Below are 6,511 nucleotides of genomic sequence, written 5' to 3'. Positions count from 1 at the left end.
AGCCACTGGAAAGGACCCATTTTGGTGCCACCTGCTGTCATTATATGGGTTTGGGTTTTCAGAGGAAACTTTTTCATCAATTAAGTAATTAATTCACAAATTAATGAATTGACAGAAATTTGTTGAGGATCTTCTGTGTATTCGTTTGCACTGTGCTGGGCATTGAGCTTACAAAGATGAGAGGGAATGGTCCTAGCTCGTGATCACATGGGGGCAAAGACACACAGGAACCATTACAATGTCGTATCATGACTTTAAGGCAAAGTATCATCAGGATTAGTCGCTTTAAGCAATAAAAGTCAATTTGGCTAATTTCAGCAGAGAAGGAACTGATGAAAGGCTTTAGAGAGCTCACAGAATACCTGGGAGAGTCAAGGAACCAAACATGGAGGCCACGAGACACCCTGCATCTCTATGACCGGCAGCTCCAGAAGCTGAGAGCAGCCACCTCCCTGGCCACCAGGAGCCCCAGAGCAGACTCGAAGCAGTGCCTTCACGTCCCTGGCTGCTGGTTTACAGGCAGAGTTGAAGCCTGTGGTCAGTTGCAACCATGCCCAGTTCATGTGCTGGGACGTAGCCATGGGTAGGAACAGGCTCTGCCTCAGAGAGTGGGGGGTTCCCCAAATAAAGGAAGGGGGTTCTGCTGCTGGGCAAGAAACACACACACACACACACACACACACACACACACACACACACACACGGATGCCTTAAGGAAGAAGTCCCAGGAAGGGTAACGTAAAGAAAGTCCACTTAATGTGGTAGCAGAGAGTGAGTAGGAATGTGCCAGACCAAGGAGCCTGGAGAGCAGAGAGGACATTTCCAAGAGAGGAAACAGCATGTTCAAAGTCACGGAGCCACGACAGACTGTGGAACATGTGGGAGTTACGGATACACTGGGTGATGTCTCCTTACCTGTCTCAGCTGGAAGTGATTGGGGGTTGGTGCTTACTCCTGAAAGTCAAACACAGGGCACTTTCACAAAAAAATAATAGGCATTTACCTGTAACACTTTATTTTAATTAAAAATGTATGTCTGTATGGCCATTCATCAATCTTCTGTTCCAAGGCTATGGCTGTTCCTTTGAGTGATGGGTCACTGATTAGTTTCATGCTGCCTAGAATTCTTAGGGAATGCATGCTATAACACATCCTCTGATCTTTGGAATTCTGCTTTTTTTAAATGAAAAAGATCTTTGCAAAAAATCCAAGTGCAGTTGCCTAACTTTTAAAGACACCTGCCACTCCAATCTTTTGCCATCACCTTTCCAACCCTATGCTAGCAGAATTCTTGCAATCTGCCTTTATCAAGTCTTTTCACACCATTCAAAATTGTTCTGATAGATCAACATCAGTCTTCCTTTGTATACCCATGTTTCATCAGCTTGCATCACAGCATTGCAATAGCAAGTACAGCTGGCCTACGTAGGTTTGGGAACATACACAACGGACTGTACAGGGTACACAAGACGACAGCCAAGTCTCAAGGTCGGTGTCTATATATCTCATGGAGAAAATGGCAAATGCTGGGCCATTTGGCAGGTGGCTGAGTGGAAACCATCGGTGGGCATCTACTTAGCTCAGCATTCCTAGTCCAGAGAGGCTGCCAAGCAGTGGCTGAGATGACACTTGGCAGAACTGGTGGGGGGCCATGGCTAAGCAGCTGACATGCCAGTCTAAGAAGTTTTGGTTTAGTCTGCAAGGGAAGGGGGTACTTGGGAGAATTTTAATCAGGGGTGTGGCATAATAAATTCCCAGGGTTTATGGAGGAATCCTAATGTACCTTCTACTTACCCCTCATGTCCCCACACTGATGTGTAATTTCCTAATTTGTCTGTTTCCCCTCTGAACTTCTAAGCACTCTGGCAGAGAGGACAATGACTTATTGAGATTGATGCCAATTGCTAAACACGGTCTCTAACATCTAGAAGACCCGCAATCATAAATGTGGAGTTCATGAATCAACCCTTCGTGAATGACATTGTATCTGTCCTTGTGTTTCCTGGTGGCCATTCAGGATCGAAGCATGCCAGGCCAGGATGCTCAGGCAGGCAGAGGCAGGCACTGCATCCCTGAGAGGACAGTACCTGTGCACTCACGTGGAAGAAGTCGGTTGTCTTCCCCATCCCCAGCTGCACTCTTAACCACTGTGACCACAGAAGTGGGGAAACAATAGGTGGGGTGGGGTGGGGTGGAGAGAGAACTTTCCAAAGTTTCATCTCTCTGATGAATATCTGCATTGTCATTCTGTTTGTTCATGTATTTACCTTATTCTAGATCAACTTCTACTTCTGAATGTTAATGGTTTGCGTCATTTGTGTGGGATTTGTGTGTAGCTTGTAATGAGGCAGCTGTTCAAAGAAAACAAAGCCTGGTGAGTCCACAGAATACACTCACACTCCTCACGACACGGGTAAATACCCAGGGCAAATAGCACGCCCAGCCCCTGCGGTTTGAAAAACAACATTTCAATGCTGAGTTCTTTAGGAGCATTTGAATTAGTCTGGTGGCCCCTCCCCGGGAAATTGAGGGCCGGTTCTTTGTCTGCTCTGGGTAAAGACTTCTCATCAAGGAGAAGGACTCACAGGGGCTCCGAAGGACTTTTCCTTTTTAGTACAAATTAGTTTCTGCAAAGTATAAACTGTGCTAGTCATCAGACAGTAATGCAAAATAACCAGGAAACATTTTAATATTAAAATGAAGATACTGTTATCCATTGACAACAGCACAATAGTAACGTGCTAGCCTGAATGCATATTAGAGAAGATACAGTAATCTTTATTATCCATCTGACCAGTAGGTTGGATATAAAGATACATATGTACTCAACAAAAGAGGCATGGGAGACTGAGAGAGCACGTCAATCTTACTGGAAGACTGAGTAAAGCATACATGTCAAACTCAAAGGCTAACACGGGCCAAATAAACAAGGTTTAAGTGTATGGGGCCACAAAAAACAATTTTCATAGAAACGTGGGTTTATTTCGATAGAGACATGCTGAATACAAAGGGCTAAAATAAATGAGTCATTGTTAACATGAAATAATAGAACATTTTAATAAAAATTAATACTTTTTCTTGAACATTAACTTACCAGACACTGAATAACTGCACAAATTAATAAGCGTAACGCAAATAAAGCTATTTTTCTTGTTCTCCAAAAATCAAATATTTCCTGTTGCACACACCAAACAAGTCAGTCCAAGACTAATGATGTGGCCATCGGCTGCTAAAATATTCGCTGGTAGTATTAGTGGAGAGAAATGGTGCGCCTGCGGTAAGGCGCTTAAGGAACATGAATGCAACACGATCATAGTCATCAGTCATTATCGAACGTTGTCCTTCATTATTAATAATTATGTATAACAGGATATTGTAAAAATTAAGTTATAAAAATTTAATAATGGTTTTGGTTTCTTACATAGCGTTATATTGGCTGGGCCACAAAAATATTCGTTGTGGGCTGCATGCGGCCTGTGGGCCCCGAGTTCGACATGCTTGATGTAAAGGCTTTAACTTGTAAATTGGGCCTTGAAATATGAGCTAATGTAGTGAATAACGACTTATCTAGTTACTCTGTTTCAACCCCACCTAGGAGTACTGTAATTCATTCTGGCCCTACCCACCCAGAATTAAGGCAGACCCCACAGGTTCCAGGGCAAGATCCTCAACAAGAATTCTCTGACATCAGATGCTACTTCTTACTTTGGGGGTTCCCAGGCCACTTGTACTTCTGTATTAGTCAGGTTCTCCATAAAAACAGAACAAATAGTGTGTTGGGTGTGTGTGTGTGTGTGTGTGTGTGTGTGTGTGTGGTGTAGAGAGAAAAGAGAGCTTTATATTGACAAATCAGTTCATACCACAGTGAGGGCTGACAAGTCTGATAGCTACAGGGCAGGCTGGCAGGCTGGCATCAGCAGGAGTTGAATTTGCAGTCTTGGTCTGGATTCCACAGGGCAGGCCAGGCAGGCTGGACCCTCAGACAAGGTTTCTGTATGAAAGTCTTGAATTTATAGCCAGCTGGTTAAAATGCAGGTCCCCGTGACCTCCTCAGTTTCAGTAATTTACTGGAATGACACACAGAACCCAGGAAAGCTCTACACTTTCAATTACAGTTTTATTATAAAGGATATAAATCAGGAGGACCCCCCAGATGAAGGGACACATGGGAAGGAGTCGGAGAAGAAATGCTGAGTGCTCTCTCCTCTCCTTCTGGAGTCCAGGAGGGTCACCCTCCAGCACATCCACACATCAGTGTGTTCACCAACCATTGAGCCTCCGTGTTCAGAGGTCTTATGAAGGTACATGATACAGATGGGCTCAATTACATCACTGTCCATGGGCCTGAGCTCCATCTCCAGCACCCCACTGCTCTTCAGAAGGCAGTCTGGCCCAAAGTTCCAAGCCTCTAAGCAGGTGGTTGGTCTTTCTGGTGCCCAGCCCCCCTCCTGAAACCAGCTAGGTGCTCCTCACCCTGAGTCACCTCCTTCCCATAGTTTAGTAAACCGTGTGGATTTAGTCACATTATCTTCTGATTAATTTCCCCTCTACTATGAAGCAAGAAAGTACCTGCTGTCTGTGGTCAATTCACTGGGCTATGGTAAGGTACACTTCAAATTACAAGGAATACTAGAGCCCTCACAGCAGCACTAAAATTACCCTGATGTTTTTTCTTCTTCTTCTTTTTTAAAATATATTTTTACTGATTTCAGAGAGGGAGAGAGAGAGAGAAACATCAATGATGAGAGAGAATCATTGATTGGCTGCCTTCTGCAGGCCCACACTGGGGATCAAGCCAGCAACCCAGCATATGCCCTGCCTGGAATTGAACCGTGACCTCCTAGTTCATAGGTCAATGTTCAACATTGAGCCATGCCGGCCGGGCTACACTGATATTTTATACACGGTGAATGAACAGAGGTATATAAAAGCACACTGTAGAGATAAGCATCGCCCCCGCAGGACTGACCACAATGATGTCACTGACAAGTCTAATGAACACATCTAACGTGAAGAGTGTGTCTCTCCTATGGGCTGTTAGTCAGCTGTGAAGAGCGAGGTCAGAGAGGGATCTCTGTTAATCCTCTCCAGGGACTATGGCTAAAGAGTATTATGGTCTCATTGGCAAGATGAATACGATTAACTGTCAGCCTAATTTCATTAAATACTTAATCTTCATACCCTTTGTTCTGGTTCCAATGGCCAAAGAACCTCATAATTATAATTAGCTTTCCAATGAGAGATCTGACACTAGGGCAAAAATTTTCTCACTTAACAACATAAATAACGTGTTCCAGTGTGTGTGAGAGGACATAGCCATAATCCCCACAGAAAGACCTCAGTTCTACACTTCTCCCACCTGGTGAAGAAATATCTCACTCCATGTTGGCTACCCAGACCACCGAGCATGCCTCTGTGAAAAAAGGGGCGGGGGGCAGGGAAGGCAATGGGGACTGCTATTTCAATCGGCAGAGAAAGCTAGTTGTCCACCATATTTTGAGCTCTCCTGATTTAGATAGTTTTTCACTGGTAATAAGGCTTCCTGCCTGGAATTATCCTTCCCTGCCTCCTTTGCTCTCAGATGTAAACATGTGACTAGTTATCATCCAAGCAGAAGTGATGGGTGTCACTTTCAGACCAAAGGATATCATCAATCACAAAGCCTTAGAGATAGCAGAACCACAGAATGAAGCAATCTGCCACCCGGAATCACTTTATGGGGGACGATGAACAGCAGATGCATGACGCTATCTCATGAGTGAAAAATAAATGCAATGTTGTTTTGTTCAATATCATTTCATCATAACATTGATGAGACGCTGTGGGAACTTAAATTTTGTTTCTATCAATTAGCCTCTGGTAGAATCGGTTTCATTATGTCATTTCAGTTTAAGTCACAGAACCGAACATTAAGTGGGGACTTACTATATTGTGTTTGAGCTTTTATAAATGTGAGGGCTTATTTGTTACATCAGGTGGCATTACCCTAACATTCCACGTGTACATTCTCTTGCACTGCTTAACAGTATCAGGGAATAAATGGCTAAAAGCCACCTTGAACTGAGTGCTACACTGTCATTCTCTCACGTCCTCTAGCCCAGGTGAGGTTCCGTGACCTGGTCTCAACAAACATGAGAATTGGATTCTCCAGGGTAGATTAATAACTTGGCGTTTCAGTTTTAGCATCAGTGCTCTGAGCTTGCTCAATGGAGGTCTCTCTTAAGTTAGAGACCAACTCTCGGTGGGCTGACACAGATCTTTGCGTCCAGAAGATCCGCAGGACTCAGTCCTGGACTAGGAGAAATGTTCTGATGCCACCACGCAAGGCCTCTCGGAAGTGCTGTTGCTCTCCTAACCATACCTGGGAGGCACAAATGTTGTATTTGATGCTTCCTCCATACTTCCATGACTTTAAAGACAAGGAGAGGATAGCCCAGCTGTCAAAAATCATAAATTATGATGGCCAACCAAAGGTAGGCAAATACTAAGCTAAATGCACTGCAAATGTACA

This window comes from Myotis yumanensis, unplaced genomic scaffold, assembly GCF_028538775.1.
Source record: "Myotis yumanensis isolate MYYU_CA2020_CCGP unplaced genomic scaffold, mMyoYum1.0.hap1 SCAF_4, whole genome shotgun sequence".
NCBI classification, from domain to species: domain Eukaryota; kingdom Metazoa; phylum Chordata; class Mammalia; order Chiroptera; family Vespertilionidae; genus Myotis; species Myotis yumanensis.
The sequence above is the reverse complement of the archived record's forward strand: the minus strand, read 5'-3'. Positions refer to the sequence as shown.